Source organism: Pantherophis guttatus, chromosome 11, assembly GCF_059756535.1.
Source record: "Pantherophis guttatus breed Tessera chromosome 11, ASM5975653v1, whole genome shotgun sequence".
NCBI lineage: Eukaryota > Metazoa > Chordata > Lepidosauria > Squamata > Colubridae > Pantherophis > Pantherophis guttatus.
This window is the reverse complement of record NC_142073.1, coordinates 1,546,134-1,563,000: the sequence shown is the minus strand read 5'-3', so window position 1 is coordinate 1,563,000 and position 16,867 is coordinate 1,546,134. Positions and strand designations below refer to the sequence as shown.

At 44.6% G+C, this 16,867-nt stretch overlaps 1 protein-coding gene across 1 annotated transcript in view; it reads left to right on the top strand.

Moving 5' to 3' along the window:
* The first annotated feature begins 2,502 nt into the window (after positions 1-2,502).
* Positions 2,503-16,867, top strand: part of ZNF469 (zinc finger protein 469) — a 154,792-nt gene continuing 140,427 nt past the window's right edge. The window contains exon 1 of the transcript XR_015729597.1: positions 2,503-2,757. The gene's annotated coding sequence lies outside the window, so the exon portion shown is untranslated. The remainder of the gene's footprint in view (positions 2,758-16,867) is intronic.

Sequence of the window (16,867 nt, the reverse complement as noted above, 5' to 3'; positions counted from 1 at the left end):
TTTTTCCCCCACCCCGCTTATGTACCTGCTTTATCCTTAGGTATGGCAACTTCAGGCTGCTCTCACACACCTTTCATGACTTATTTTTCTGACACATATTAGATCATTTCTGTGCTTCTTCAACTGCCTCTTTATTGGTATTCTTCTCTAAAGAACCAGTGATATGTGAGGTAAGAGCAGACTGAGGAGAGAAAGTGTGCTAAGGGTTATCCTGGTTTATTTATCCTTCCAGATAGGGGATTACAGGGTCACGAAAAGGGAGTTTTTAGATAGGGTAACCCTAATTTAGGGCAATGCACCCCCTTGTCCTTTTTGTCAGAAGAGAAGAAAAGGACGGGAAATACCCTAATGCGAAGTCAGTTATTCTGGACGAGAAGGTTCGTGCAAATAGAGAAAAACTTGGACCCCCCCAACTTGGGCTCCAAATCAATTCTTGCTTCTATTGTTCCCAAGGCAATTTGTTAAATAGGAGCTATGGCTTTGTTTTTTTTTGTTTTTTTCTCTGAACGAGAAATAGGCACGCATGCAAAGACGACTCCTGGGAAGCCAGGGCTCTTTGGAACATGAGAGCTTTCGTAATGGACAGAAATGAGTGAGCAAGGCTTGGTTGGGGCAACCCAAGCTCCTTAGTTAGCAAGGCTGTTTTGAAAGCCAAGGCTATGAATTGGCACCAACTGTTGAGACCCGCGAGGTGGAACGGTGGCGATTTGCAAAGGAAACGTCACTGCTGGGCGAAGGACCGTTAGGTTTCAGAAGGCCAAAATTAGCCCCCTGATTCTTCTAAAAACATCTCAGGAATTTTTAGTGTTGTCTTCTGCAGTTTGGCTAGAAGATAGTTTTTCTTCTTTTTGTGCAAACACTTAGCTTTCAACTGCAGATAAATGCGGGAAATTGCAATCAAGCAGAAAATTTATTTGACTGAAGGAAAATAAGTCCGGGGCTTGGCAGTCCTGTGGTGATTAATTTTTTTTCCCCTACCGTGCTCCGCCATAAATTATCACTCTGTTTTCAGTGGAGAAACCAGACAAAGCCAATCTAAAAGATTGATAGAAACTGTAATCTAGGAGCAGTCAATAAAGAGCCTCCATCTGCCAGCTTTCCAGCTTCCTGTTTGATCTGGGACGTCACCCTTTTCCCCCAGGACTCAAAATCCTCTTCTTTAAAATGGAGGTGAGACATGGTTTTCTCTGTGGCCTTCAACTTGCAGCCGCAACTGAGCCCAAAACTTCTGTTGCTAAGCGAGACATTTGTTAAGGGAACTTTGCCCCGTTTTATGACCTTTCTTGCCACAGTTCTTAAGTGAGTCATTGCAGTTGTTAAGTTAGGAACACGGTTGTTAAGTGAATCTGGCTTCTTCGTTGACTTTGGTCACGAAAGGGGGTTACCTGATCCTGGGATAATGCAACTGTCATAAATGTGAGTCAGTTGCCAACTGTCTGAATTTTGGTCACGTGACCTTGGGGATGCTGCAACTGTCGTAAGTGTGAAATATGGTCATAAGTCCCTTTTTTAAGTGATGTTGTAGCTTTGAACGGTTACTAAATGAACTGTTGTAGATTGCTAGTTGTGTGAAAACCATGGTGTACCTGACCATCAAGAATACCAGTCTTAACTTAATCAAGACACAATACACGTTCCCTAAAACATCACCTGGAAAAAACTTCGAAAAAGCTATCCCAGAATCCTGGAAACAGTTAAAAACAGGGTGGCCATCTTTAAATTCCCTGATGTCATGCAAGATTCAGAAAGTTACGGCAGAACCTGGTCATCTGGCATTTTCTCTCTCTTTCCAAGGCACCTCCGCTTTTTTTCTTAATCTGTGATTAATCATTCCATTTTTTGGAAAGGGAAAGAAATAAATTTCTCTGTTTTGAAATTAAGCTTCTCTCTCTTTTCCTGAAATGGATCCAGAACAGACCAGGCTGAGATGGACTTTGGTGGGTTTGTTGTCCAGCATTGGGAAATCTTCTACTGTCCTGCCCATATTGTATAAACCAGGTAACCAAGTTACCAGTAAGACTGGCTGGGGAATTCTGGGGGTTGAAGTCCACAAGTCTTAAAGTTGCCAAGTTTGGAGACCCCTGAATTACAGTAACACATCCATGAGGGAAAATATATATGTTTTTCCCACCTTGGTGGGACCTGCAACTCTGTCGCTGAATTGGAAAGTTTGCTCAAAGAACTCCCATGTTTTCCTTCTCTGGGAAGCCTTTCGGACTTGTTCCTACAACCCAGTTTCTCTCAGGTCAGGAGCCCGAAGCTAAATTTGTATAAAATGCTAACCTTGGGTTTTGGGCTACTTATGATGTAACTTGAGAACAAAGCTGATTTGGTCCTGTAGCGGTCCGATTTAATATATGAATGCAGAAGATGGGTTAATTCAGTAACCCCATGAAATGTGCTGTGTTAATCCAACCATGGAGAAACTAACAGTTTCTCTTGGAGAGCCGAATCCACAAAGCAGAAATATCTTGGTCCTTTCTCCCCGAGCGGTTCCTCCTCCTCCTTGGAAACCGTCAGAGGGTGTTTCCTGTTTGCTTCCAGCCCAAGGAGGGTTAAACATGTGCGAAGAGGAAGGGAATCCCAATTCTGGAACTTGAGACCTTCCAGCTGAGAGCGGAGAGAGAGATGCAGGCGGACGTCACAACCCTCCTCGCCGCACTCGGCTCCCGTGTCAAAGGAAGTCTGCCGAAGGCGCACCGAGGGCTGCGGCACCACTGAGGAAAGAGATATGTAATGCCATCACTTCCGACTCCGGTGAGTAGGAAACGTGTCAGTCTCTGAAGTAGCATTGCAAAAGAAGCCAAAAACGTGCGGCTCTCTTTTGCAGCTGGTGGGCCTCTCCAGCGATGGAGAAACAGCTTTCAAAGCGGAGACTGTGGCATCCGTGGCTCCAGGACAAAACTTTAATCCCCTTGCCCTCTGTACAAACACTCTTACCCTCTGGTACCCCAGTCCTTTGACACCTGCCGAGAATTTAAAAAGAAAGAAAGAAAGACAGTGGAATGAAAGCAAAGCCCCCTAATCTGTGAGTATCCAGGCCATCTCTCCACAAAGTTTTGGATGGATTTGATTTTGGGGGAAAGGCAGCTGCAGTTCTCTGGAGTGAAGTCTTCTGCTTATGATCCGGCATCTCCTCGGAAGGGGAGATGATAGAAAGGCATCAGCCGTGGGGTGGGGGGTGGGGGGAAGTGATGGAGATGGGCGTGTGTGTGCCGTCCAAAGAAGTGCCAGAGAGGGAGGGAAATTTTGCTCATCATCCTATAGAAGAAAAGGGTGTTAAGCATCTCCCTCCGTCCTCCTCTCCGACACACACACACCTCCAGTCACGTGCACCAAGACTTAGTTATCAGTGTGTCTCTTGAGTGCATTGATGCTTTCATTTCTGAACTGTCCATTTCCAGGGGTCTCTTTCGGAACTATCGGGGTTTCAGTTTCAGCAGCATTTAAAGCAATTTCATTCTGCAAACTGTCCTGTTTTGTCTCATTTGATGGAGTTTAATCTCGGGGCACTATTTCCCCCCCAAACCACTCTCTCTCTCTCTTGCATATTCAGCCAGAGCGAAGGATTATTTGGACAATCCTTATAACTGCCAAGGGAGACCGGAAAATGGGCAGGTTAAAAACCTACTGAAGGATCAGGAACCTGGGAGACTAAGCAGAAAGAGGGGGTGTTGTTTTAAGCCCCCCCCTCCTGGTTTGAGGAAGCAGCGTCCATCACAAGAAATAAATAGGCTTGTGCTAATGTGTCTACGATGCCGGTGGTTTTCTTTGACCATTTTAGTCATTTAAGAGTCAAGATCTTGCAGGATCTCGTACTGGAAATCTGTAGTGAAAGTGAAGGTACTGAGGATCTCTGGGCCAGTTCCCCAGATTCGCCTGCATTTGGGCTTTTTACAGATGTTTGTTTTCCTGATATGGAACCAAAGTGGGCCATTAGATGCTGCTTTGGCTTGATAAGGCAGAACCCTTTCATCACTTTTTGTCTCTCCCGCGATATTTTTCCAGAGGGAAACACGGGTTTTCATGGTAGAATTCTCCCCACCGACCCCTCCCCCCACTCCCCCCAAAATTTTCCCCCTCCCCCCCAAAAAATTTCCAGTTGCCACTTGCGCCTCTCCTGATATCTGATTGTACCAAGTTCTGCCCATTTCCCATAATTGTTGTTTTCAAGATTCAGCATCTCTCTTTCTGTGGTGCCTGGTTTTGATTTCCCTTCTCTATTCTCCATGTTGCTTGCGTTAAGCGCCTGTTTTCCATTACAAAGCTTTGAGACAGACCAAAAGGACAGTCACATTTTCCGAGCCTAAATATCTCCCTCCCACCCCTTCCTCAAAATTATTCATTTCGGCAGGATGTTTCAGGGGGAGGGGGGGAGGCAGCACCGAAGCAGGTAGATTGATGGTTGGGGTGGCTTCCTTCGGTGTGGTCTTCCTTGGGGGGGAGGGGGGAACACGCAGGAAAAGATTCAAGAGAAGCGTCTGTTTCCGTCATGGAGATGTAAAATGTTTCCAAATGATTTTAGAAGCTCTTAGTTTTATTTACAATGCAATGTTTGTGTTATTCTCCATCCAGATGGAAATGAAACGGAGCTCAGAAATACAGCAGATGCGTTCCCAAAACTTAAAAGCTTTCCCATCTGCAGTGATGATACAAATTGGCTGTTAATTCTTAAGTCAACAAGCCAGAATGCAGAGTCAGTTTAACCCAGTTGATGTGAGCTTGCACATTGCACCAAGCTACGCCTCCGAGCTGTGGCTTGTGGGGCACTCCACAATGGTCAGATGTAACACCCAATGGACATAGGGAAGGATTGGGGTCTCTCTGAGCACACACACCCAAGACACATAGGAGCCCTTAAATTTGGGGGGTAGCCTCCTCTGGTGTAAATGATGAAAGTCAATAACACAATTACCTACCATGTTGAAATGGGAAAAGAACAAAAATGAGCATAAGTGTATACATCATATCCTCATCATTCTCAGGAAAAAGTAGGGAATTTCTACATGGGGTATATTCTACTTATTTGATGTGTTTGGTCTGATTCTCGGCTTCTTAATTCTCTGACATTTGTTGTCACCATTTGCACCTTAAATCCATTTGTAAATCCATTTGCACCTTAAATCCATTTATTATAAACCAGAGTTTCTCAACCTTGTCCCCTTGAAGATGTCGGATTTAGAATTTTATTGTTGCTCTGGGCTGGGGAATTCTGAGAGTTGAAGTCCACACATCTTCAAGGGGCCAAGATTGAGAAGTTGTAATTTATGATTTGTGAACTTCAGTGGCTGGATTGATCTACCGTCTTAAGTCAAAATCAAACCACATAAGGCTCTGCAGCCTCCATCCCCACAAGCTTCTGTAGGAACTATAGACGAAAAATCCTTTAATGGCCAACGTTTCCATGCCATTGTCCTTCGTTTGCAAAGTGGGAACGCCAACAGCTTTTGTGGGTGTGCGTGTGGTGTTAGACAGACTTTCAACAATCAAGCGTTAGCAGACAGCTCTGTAAGTAATGAGGCTTTCCCAATTATCCTGGTCCTCTTCCCAAATATTTATTTAGTTATGCATTTTTTGCACGCATTCTCTCTCTCTCTCTCTCCTTTCCTCCCCCTGAAGCTTGTGTACATACGGAGAAGGCGAAATGAATCCATTTCATGGATTAGTCATGGTGGAAAGTCTCAGCAGATTGAATGGCTTTTTATCAATGGCATGGGGTAGGGATCATATTAAAGAGCGTGCCTAATGATTATGTGGCATGCAAATGAGCCTCTGCGTAGTGTATTAACAGTTGATAAAACACCACTCGCCCCCTGATGTGGATCAGGATAGGCGAGGAAGATGGTGTGTGTGTGTAAACAAAAGCTATGAGGGACATAAAGAGCCATGGAAAGATACATGCTTGGTATTACAAGACAAGATAGAAAGACCTGCACATGGATTAGAGAACAAGCAAAAGTATACAATATCATCAAGAGAGTGAAAGAATTGAAATGGAAACGGGCTGGTCTCATAGCAAGAACTGATGGCCGGTAGACCAAGGCAGTCCTTGAATGGATTTCACTTGATCAAAAGCTTCCACGAAAGAGACCTAAAGCAAGATGGATCAACCACATCAGCAAATATGGCGGACCCAACTGGCAAACGAAAGCTCAGGACCGTGTAGGTTGGAAACCTGCGGAAGGGCACCAAGCCTGAAGACTCTAGGACTGTAGGATGCCTCGTGGGATAGTTTAGCGCAATCCTTTGGTGCTGAATTTTGGATGCACAACCTTTCCAAGTCAAACTAGGCCTCACACATTTGCTCACACGATTCTGGCTGCTTCCATAGATGCAAGCCACATTTCTGGCTCTTATACAAAACGTGCTGGCAACTGGGCCACGCAATAGAGTTGCATGGTTAAATTTGTTCATCCTAGCAATTCTGCCGAAGTTATGTGTCTGTTTGTTTGTGTGACTGCCCGGATTCACTGGTCATGCTCTGTTGCCTCTTCTCTGGCACCTCCGTTGCTGTAATTGATTTCCTTCGATTGAACCCCTGGGCTAGTCTCTGGACGTCGCAGCCTAGAAAACTATCCTCAAGGTTGTGGTTCTCCATCCCAGCTAATCCAGCTCCAGTCACACTTGAGGTGTTTTTGATTAGATATCATTTTTATTGAGGCTCGTCAAACCTCTTGGAGTGAGCTGGGTTGTGTTTCCACATCCTCCTTGGGCTGGCTCCGTTCTTTGGCTCAGAGCGCAAGGCTTATAAAAAGGTCAGTGTAAACACTGCTGGGGAGGACTTAATTATGTGGGTTTGTCAGGATATTTACCTTCCTCCTCTCTCTACAAAGCCAAACACTTGATCAGCTTGGACACAAAATGTGGAGACTGAAAACAGCAAATCTCTCAGCCCTTTTCTGCATGGTTGGTGTTGGAGGATCTGGCACTCTTCAATACATATATTTTTAATTTCTTGCTTTCCAGAAATAAGCGGATATTGCCAATGTCTGTGCTCCCCCATAAATAATGGCCATGAGTTGCAGAGATGGAAAAGGCTAAGTCATGGTTCATTTATCCAAGTTTTGCCCTAGTAGCCTGCTGCCTAATGTTCGAGTTATACATTATCCTATGTAAACATGCATGGTTTGATGAGTGACTTTGGTGACAGAGATATTTTTCGCACATTATCCATTTCAGCAACCCAGTTTGGAAATGCTGCCTTTGGTTTCGCTAGTAATGTCCCTACCATGGGTTGTCTGGAAATCGACCGTGTCTTTTAGAAAAGTATGTGCCAGCCACGACTGGTATATGTCCTTAGAGCCCAAGACCAACCTGTACTTGACTAAGGGCCTAGATCCCGCCCAGCATGAAAAAATGTTGAGTTGGAGAACCTGAATCTGGAGAGGTTCCTGACTTTGTTCCAAGGCCAGGCTGGACATTCTGGGAGTTGAAGGCCACTTCTTTGAGAAGGTTGAGAAACATTGGCCTAACGGATGGAAGCCAAGCCCAGTTGATTCCCATGAAAGCAAAGATAACTAGATCTCCACCACTGATTTCAAGGATGGCTCAGGATACCTTGGCTGTTGTTTAGAATCCTTGCAATGATCCTGACTGTTCCTGAATATCTCTAATCTCAGCCTGCTCTTGCATTAATGCATCTGATTTCCACCGGGTTCTGCAACAGCAGGTGGCCATGTGTTTGGCACCCGGCTCTTTCCTTGCCCTCACAAGTTCCCCACTCAGCAGTTCCCCTGGCCTCAGGGATTACAGCTTCTGACTTTTATCTCCTCGTCTCTGTTGAAATCCCTGTTGGAAATATGTCTGTTCTTCTTTGTCAAAGACTGTAACGCATCTCTCTTCCTGGTGATCTCTATGATTTCACTCCATTACTGGGCGTTCTCTCTTTCCGTGATGGTAAAACAGTAGCCACCCTTAATTCAGCTCTGAGCCTGATTTGGCTTGTAAAATAGATGAGACACTCTGCCAAGGGTGCAAAGCTTTAAGTTCAACGCAGCCCTCTTAAAATGAAAAAAAATCTCCTTGCAAAGGAACATCGTGCAATCCCGTTCTTCTCTCCTTTAAGATGAAAAACTCGAGTTGAAGATCGCTCAGCTGCAGGGTCTTACAAGCAGACGACTTTGACGTCATTCCTTGCTTTACCCCATGAGAAATATGGCAGGCATGGGTATAAATGTTTTGGCTCTGTTCCCTGATGTTCGTGAAGCTGCTTTAGACCTTGGCACAAGGACAGGGCCCAGGGTGGGGTCTTCAAAGGGAAAGGGGAAGGCTTGGACCCTTTTGCAATGTCAAAAATACCGAGCAGATGAAATTGATTCTTCTCGCTTGGCTGCCGATTCATTTTCTTGTGCAACTTTATTGGAATCTGCTGGTTCCCCCTCTCTGCGCGCTGCTTCCCCCATAGCGGCCGCGTCCAAATATTCACTCATGTAACCGAACCAAGCCCATCTTCTCCTCTCTTGACATCCCCAGTTGATGGAAGGCAGAAGAAATATCTCCCTTCCCAAAGGACCTTGCGATATTAATCCCCCAGCTCTCGCCATGATGCTATTGGCATCTTGTCAAGGTTTTCTTAAACAAGAGAGTTGAACTCCGTTGTTGGGCAGGCGAAGAGTTCAAGGCTGAGACAGCAACTGGAGAGCCAAGTATGGACAGATACAGGCAGTACCCAAAGTCTGCAAATCAAAATCAGACAGAGATCAATTCTGCTCATCCCGATCTGTCCCTCTCCTTGCTCCTTGTGGGGAAGAAAGACATTTTTATGGATGTATTATTGATTAGCCAGAGGGCTTGCCTTGGAAATGTTTTCATTGCCGAAGTCAAATGTTGGCAGGTTATGGTTAACAACCTCTTAGGCATTTTTTAAAAAGAAAAGCTTAGGTGAATTTCCCTTTCCATCGTTTTGTTATTCTGCTGAGTTGGCGTGATTTAGGATGAAATATTTCTTTTGAAGTTGAACCTGGTACTAATGAGACTCCAGACTTTGGATTCCCTTCCCAGCGCAGTTCAAAAGTTGATAGAAGTGCTACGTTCAGGTCTCCATCTGGTTTTGCAGCAGGCAGCCAAAGGACCTTAAGCCTGGAATTCTCTGAACTATCTACTGGAAATGTGTCTTCTAGCACCGATGATTTTCCTTGGTTGAGCCGGGAAATGTCTGCAAGTAAACCACCAAAGAGAGCACAAGGACCACACAGGTCAATCCTGAGCTACAAATATTCTCTTTTATTGATTATCATAAAGACTCACGTACCTAGGCATGAGTTTAAGGTTTAATGGCACCGGTCTCTTGCACTACTGACAAAATGCTGTTAGGACTTTTTCCCTGTTGTGGAATGACATCTGGCTGTCTGAATCACAGGATCCAACCAACCATGAATACCAGAAGGTAATCTGCTGGGAGGCAACAACATATTATTTTCCCAAAGAAACCGGTCCTTGGGGAGCAAATTTTCACCCTAATAGCTTCATTCCCAAGAATATATCTAAAAATAAAATAAGTAGCAAAGAAAAATGGAGATGTTGTGTCTTCCTTTCCAGAACCATGAGAAAGGACCTAACATTTATTAAGTTGTTGCTGATATGATAGAGTAAAAAATGGTGGTCTCTGCAGCCAACTTCTCTGGCCAACAAGTTGAAGACGGTGCTTCTGTGAAATTACAAGACTCCTTACAAACATTTTTCTCCAATGAAGAATTATATTTATGCTACTCTTAAGCCTGTAAATGAAAAGCAAAACTGGCACAGCTCGGAACTTCGAGCGAAAAATAGCTTCCTATTTTAATTTTTGCTTATTAACTGAGGTTGGTCAAGATGGAGCCTATTCTTTATTCTCCTACATTGGGACACTTCCCACCTTTTGAAAGGTTGAACTCCATGATCTCTTCCATCAGAGGACGTTGAGGGCAGCCAATGTGCCTCCCCCAATCTCCCCTCTAACTGGCAATGCTATTTCTGTTTCTCCATTGTAAGCACGAAGGTCTATTTTTTAATATTTTTTTTGCAGTATGCGTGGAAATAAATCTCTCTGCTTCTCTTGATGGACTGCTGAAATTGGAATGCATGCCCTCTGAGGATGAACTTCAGCTGACAGTGACAGATCGACTTAATTTGTTATGTATTTCATTTGCAGCCTCTTAAGTGACCAAAGGATCATTTCCATTTCATCTTCAAGAGGCAGGCTCCAAAATTCGTGGAGGGGGTGCAGATAAGTCAAGGACTCTCAGATAGATGGGAATCTGATTTTTCTCCACTGAATAATGCTTGGGAATCTGTTACCCAACAGAATTAACGACAATCCTGATTGGCTGTTACCAGAATAGCCAACCAAATATTGATGAAACTTTAGGAGGACTTGATTGTTCCCTGAAGAAATCTTAGAAGTTGACAGCAGCAGAAATAGGTGGATGAAAGGTTTTTGGCTCAGGCTGGCCAGTCAGCCTGTTTCAAACCTTTCTCCGCCATGCTTAGGCATTTTGGGAAATCAGGTAGCATCCACGCTGATGTGTGAACACAGGAAGTCCAGAAGAAACTGCTTCAACCCATCAGTTGCAGACCTGCAGAACATCTGCTAGTCCCATAAATGCTCTGGAATGTTGAGCCGTTGTTCTAGTTTCCTTACAGATGTCAGATGAGCCATTGTCCATGTGTCTTAAAATATTCATAACAGAATTTCTTAGAAATATCTCCTTGGTCGCCTGCTGAGAAGCACTGTAGGCTCCAAATCTATGAAAGATGTGCATGCTACAGTTTTGTATCCAATTTCCAAATCTTTAAAAGTCTGTAGAGATTCTCAGCCATCCAGGTCATGGTTGTCCCAAAGGTGCTTTTTCAGAAGGAAACTGGACTTTCTTGTTGTTTTTTTTGAAGACGTTTTGCTTCTCATCCAAGAAGCTTCTTCAGCTCTGACTGAATGGTGGGGAATGGAAGGATTTATATTCCTTGCAGACAGCTGGACATTTGCATCCTTTTAGAGGGTCATTGAAGCACTTTCTTCAAAGATGGTCATCAACTTCAAGGCTAAGATAAAGCAGCTTCTGATCCTTTCTTGCACAAGACCTTTTGGTCATTGGAGGCAGGTGGTTCTTCATCCTTGCCACGCTGGCTCCCCCTTCCCCCTTCCCCCTGGCTTTGAAACTGTCCTTGATCGTCCCCTCTTCCTTTCTATACTTGCTCTCCAGACCTGTCCGAAGCCAGAGTCACTTAACAACCATGTTACTAACTTAACAACTGCAGCCAACAACTGTCTGGCTTAGCCTCAGAAATTTTAGGCTCAATGGTGGTCATAAGTCAAGGACTACCTGTATTCTGTGTTGCCCCTCCAAACTTGACTCACTGAGTGAGCTTGGAGAGAGACATGCTGAGGACTTGTATTTTTCAAAGCCAAGAGAGAAGGAAGAGCCTCTCCTCTGAAATGAGGTGAATATTAAAAACAGGTTTCGGCTTGCTTGTAAGATCATTTCCTATGTTTGCTTTAACGGGGGGCTGCTGATAGTCTGTGGCATAACAGTTTATAATAATTATTGCAATGTTTTGACAGTTTCAATGGCACACTCTCTCCCCTTGGACCCTAGAAACGTGAGAGAAAAGCTTGAGGCCGTGCCTAGCGCGTAAAGCAAGAGTCTCCTTTCGTAAGGCTTCTCGCCAAGATCCCAATGACCACCCACATCTCAGGGAACCCCTTGAGATCTAGGAAGCAAGCCATTCGGTCTTCTGCATGTAGAACATGGATGTGCTGAGAGGCGATTGAGACGCAGATGGATTAATAACCCTTTTCAGGATCTTGGGCTTTCCGAAATTGGAGGTCTAGGATTGTCTTCCTCTGGACCATCTCAGAAATACGTCGTAGCCTTTGGGTGCAAAGGCTGGCTGTTGAGATTGACCCTCTGGCTGAATTTCTTGCCTGCTGGAATTTCCTAGGCAGAACGGAGGGGAAAGGTCAAGGAAAGGCAGGCTGCAGTGTGCAGCAGAAATCCGGGACGCATGCTTTGTGTCCATCAGTTAAATATTTATCAGCTTAATTCATATTTTATTGGGGCAACCGCAGCCGGGACAGGTCCTCTGGTGAGTAGGGGGAGCGATCCAAGATAAGATACCCCTCGCAAAAGAGCAGGAGATGATTAATGAAAACGCATTCGCCTCGGTGAGTGAGGCATCGCAGGGAATGTCAACTATATTTATATTGGGTTTTAAATATTGTTCTTATTCCAACTAGTGTTTTGCTATCTTGTAGTCCTCAAGGACAGATGGAAAAGATGAGGAGGAGAGTGCCAAAATTGGAAATCTTTTCCAACTTAATTTTATCCTTTGATCGGAAATATTCTTTGGGGAGGGGGTGGTGGGAGGGCGGAGGGGGTGTTTTTGTGTCTCTGTTTCTCGCATTTTAAAAAAACTGAAAGACGTGTTTAGTTTCCTAAGTGATTCCTTTGTTGTCCTCAGTAAGATGGAAAGTTTTGGACAAGAAACTTTGAAAAATCTGGGAATGAGCATCGCTCATTGCAAAATCACTTTGTTGCAGGCTGATCCCTAAAAGTACCTTTTTCAAAAACTGACATGTTCCAACTCTGTGAGACTTTAATTCCCATGGTCCCCAGCTCAGCCTGGCTTGTAGGGTTTGCTCTGAGTAGTTGATGTGTCTCTTGTCACAAATCACTTTCTTTCCAAACAAACTCTTTATTTGGCCTTGTCGTTTGTTTGCATCAGCTGTGAAGCTGGGACCTTATCCTGCTTTCTGCTCCTGTGTCTCTGCATGAATGGGGGACACTGGTAGAATGGTGGGACCAATTGTGATAGAATAAGTCCGTCTTCTCCCATTTGGTGGGGTTTCAGGAGGTCCAACACAATGATGTCACCAAAAGGGGAGGACCCAATTCTTAATAGCTGAGGAGGTCCAGGTGGGATGGGAGCAGGGGGTCTCTGCAGTCCCATAGCCCCCACCCCCAAGGCCTCAAACAGCTGCTTCAAGTGGAAGTCCAGCCAGCTTCTCTTCTTTGACCACTCCCTGTGGACCTCCCTGAAGATACAAGTCCCAAAAATGTCAAGCTTTCAGCCAACTTCTTCCATCTTCCTCTCCATGCATGAATCTTCCTGGCTATTCAAGAAGAGAGGTGTTTTTTTTAAGGAGTAAGTTAACAATAAGTCATTTGCGTTATTTTTCATGACACTTCTTGATTTAATAGCCCTAAATTACACATCACTATAGTCAGTTCCCCAAAAGATGCCTCTTAGTTGGGTTATACTACAGAAGAGTAAGGCCAGAACATCTCTGCCTGTTAAAAGCCATATTAATCTACGGTTTGCAACTGACAGAAACTTGGCCACAGGGCCGCCTCATCTCTTCCAGCGATGACATGAGAACAGCCGCCTTAGATGACACGGCCCTTCACTTTCCCACAGGCTTGCAACACGAAAGACGGCGCTGCCTGATCACTTCTCCTTCCTGGTAGCTTTAATCCTTGGCCTCATCCTGCCTCCTTAGTGGGTCCCTCAGAGATCCCCCCCCATTTGGCCTTTCATTCAGCCAAGGGCCTTGCACCATCTCCTCATCTGCTCTGGGACCAGCCCTGGGCCATGAGAAGGTCTGCCAAGGGTTGACAAGTGTGAAGGAGACAGCAGGCTGGTGGCACCTCAGGTGCCGTTCTCTTTTTACAGCAAAGCTCTCCACAGACTGGGGTCAAAAATAATCAAGATATGGTCACAATGGTGCCATCAAAGCTCCATCTTTTTTTTATGAACAACACACCTATAGTTGTGCTTAAAACTTAGTGAGCCCATTGAATTGTTCATATTTCTTTATAAATATGACCCAACACGGGATCTGTTCTCCACCCACAACCTAAAACTGAGAACCTAATTAAACAAATGAGTCCAACGTCAGGTGAGCTTCAGCTAGTCAGCTTGCTATTTTCTGTTGCAGGCCTGTCCTTGCTCTTCTCTGCCCACTTTCCAAGATCTCAAGGTGTTTTTTGTATTGTAGTGGCCAGAACTGACCCAAAGACTTTTGCAATCCATACTTCATACCACTGACACCCTTCTTCCAAATGAATGGTGAGTTGGGGTATCTTGGTGGTGGAAGACCGTTCTTCTCCAGATGGTACTTTAGGTTGGGAAGCTGCAACATGGCAGTTTACTGGCTTTTCAGATGGAAAAATTCCACTTTGGTCCCAACTTTCTTCTTATCTGCTTGGCAAGAGAAGCCCAACCGTCGTTCTTGCCAGCTTGCCAATTTCTGCTTCCTTTCTCAGACGAGAGAGCGCTGCCCCGCGCCAAAACACATATCAACATCCTTCGGACGTTTCTGCTGCTTGAAACCGCCTCTTGTGTGCTGCACTGCAGCAGACAGGCGGCTTCACAAGAATGTCCACTGATTTCCCGTTGGACAAATTAGCCGGACCTCTTGGCTGCGAATCTTTTTGGGATTTGCCAAAGGTTTAGTTTCGTAGACATGTCATGGCCTAGCTGTGCCATTAAACTCTTGGCTGGGGACATGCGCTAAAAATGATAGAGGACTTGTACATTCTGGAACTGTTTATCGCTGCAGGATGGATTTTCATAATGTGTAAAAGCAGCTGGAACTGCAAGGAACTTAATTTCCTGGTGTGAGCATATTTGAGGGGAACCAAAGGAAGCAGGAGAGAGAGAGAGACTGATTCATCCTTCCACCTAAGCAAAAACAGGCAAGGCGTATTAATAAATAATCATCACGTTAGTCTTTTCTTGAGCCATTGCATCACTAGTAATGTGTCAGAGGGCCATAAATACACAGGCAGATATTCTTGCCTTCCAGAATTATATTAGACACAAATTGGGGCCCTTGGCTCAAAATCTGGTCCTGGGAAGAATCGCTGACCAAATGCTTTACGTGAACAGGAATGGACAATTCTTGTTTCATGAGCTCAAAATAATTCAGGAAAATCTAGATCTGAAAGAGACAGAGATGCAGAACGAACATTGGCACCGTTCTGCATCTCTGTGTTCTTCAGATCAAGACTTTTCCTGAATTATTTTGAGCCCACAAAACAAGAATTATCCATTTTAGATGATAACAGTTTTTCTTATAAGGAAGTTGCAGGTCTTCATTTTGTCTCCTGCTTGACGTTTTTTCCCCTCTGATTTGTGCATCAATTTATACTCAGTTGCCTTCTAAACAGACTTACTGGTTTCCATGGGGTCCTTTAAAAAACCCACACACATTTTCTGAATTGTGTCTGTCAAATACAAACCTTTCTGACTGCCTGTTGAGATTCCTCTTTTGCCGCTGGCTCCCGTCACTGCTTGCCCTCTTCTTTTAGTATTTCAGAGGTGCACAACTGTTTCCAGCTGGGGTTGCACTGGGTCTTTGGCTGATATCTTGGCGGTTGTCCACTCACAAGCAATGGGTGGGACCAAGACTAAACTAAATTTCATTTCTATTTCCACTTAATTAAAATTTAATGTAAACCATATGATTATTTCTCAGTCATCCGCTTGGGAGTTTGATAGTACTTTGGATTTAATGCCGAAAATAACTTTGGCGAGCTCTTGGGAGGCCAAAGGTTAGATGTTTAAATATTTGGTCCTGTCATTAATAATCCACCTAAACGAGGGGTCCCCAAATTCTAAGACTTCTGGACTTCAACTCCCAGAATTCTCCAGCCAGCCGTGCTTGAAGTTGAACTTGAAGTCCTCAAGTCACCATGGTTGGACACCCTTGACCTAAAATTTCATTCCAATTATTATTTTTTTCATCTTTAGAAAGAAGTCAGGCTACTTATTGGAATAATAAAAGCCAACAATCTAACAGAAATTAAACTTTTCCAGCCCTTATTTACTGGCCTGGGATTCTCTTCCTACCTTCCAAGGTTCTTAAGAAGGAGAAATGAACCAAAAGAAGGGACACAATTCTTTGTGTGTGTGTGTCCATGTATGTGGAGAGAACGCAAACCATGTTGAGCTGAGAATTGTTCCAAACAGTTAGAAAAGTGAAAATTGGCAACCTGAAAATAGGAATAAATTTCCTATCTGGTGACAGCTCTCTGCTCAAAGTTAATTTTTACGGCCCTTGATTTACAGCAAAATGAAATTGGGCCTCTGCCTCAGGAAATAAAGCATTTGCTGTGTGGATCCTGGCATTAGCCCTGCTCAGTTCCCACTTTTCCTTTCTTCCAAGAGGCTCCCGGCAGCCACTTCCTTCGCAGCCCTTAACCAACCGGGGTGAGGAAGCAGAGGCTCTCGGCTTCTCTACATCCTCCGAAATTACAATTTATATAGGTAGTCCTCAACTTATGAGCATTGTTTAGTGGCTGTTTGGAGTTACGACGACACTGAAATAAAGTGACTTATGACCGTTTTGCACACGTAAGACCATTGCAACATCCCCAGGGTCATGTGATCAAAATTCAGGTGCTTGGCGACTGACTCGTATTTGTGACGTGTGTCACGCAATCCCCCTTGGCGACCTTCCAACTAGCAAAATCAAAAGGGAAGCCAGATTCACTTAACAACCACGTGACTAACAACTGCAGGGATTCGCTTAACGACAGTGGCGAGAAAGATCGTAAAATGAGGCAATGCTCACTTAACAACTGTCTCGCTTAGCAACCCAAATACGGGGCTCTGTTGTGCCGGTAAGTCAAGGACTACTTGTGCTCTGAAACCCTGGTGCATCAAAATGGCTCCGAAGAAGCACACAACCACATACTATTTGGGTTGCAATTCGTCCTTATTCATTTTGGGGAGTCCTGAACTTTCACTGCCGATTTGTGGCCAGGGAAGATGGCTCCGAAGGAGGGGGGGGAAATGAAGAACCGAGCGATGAGCGCTCCCCCGTGTTCTACAAGCATGATCCCACCCTTGGATTTTGGCAGCAACTCCATCTGGTAGGTGTGGCAGG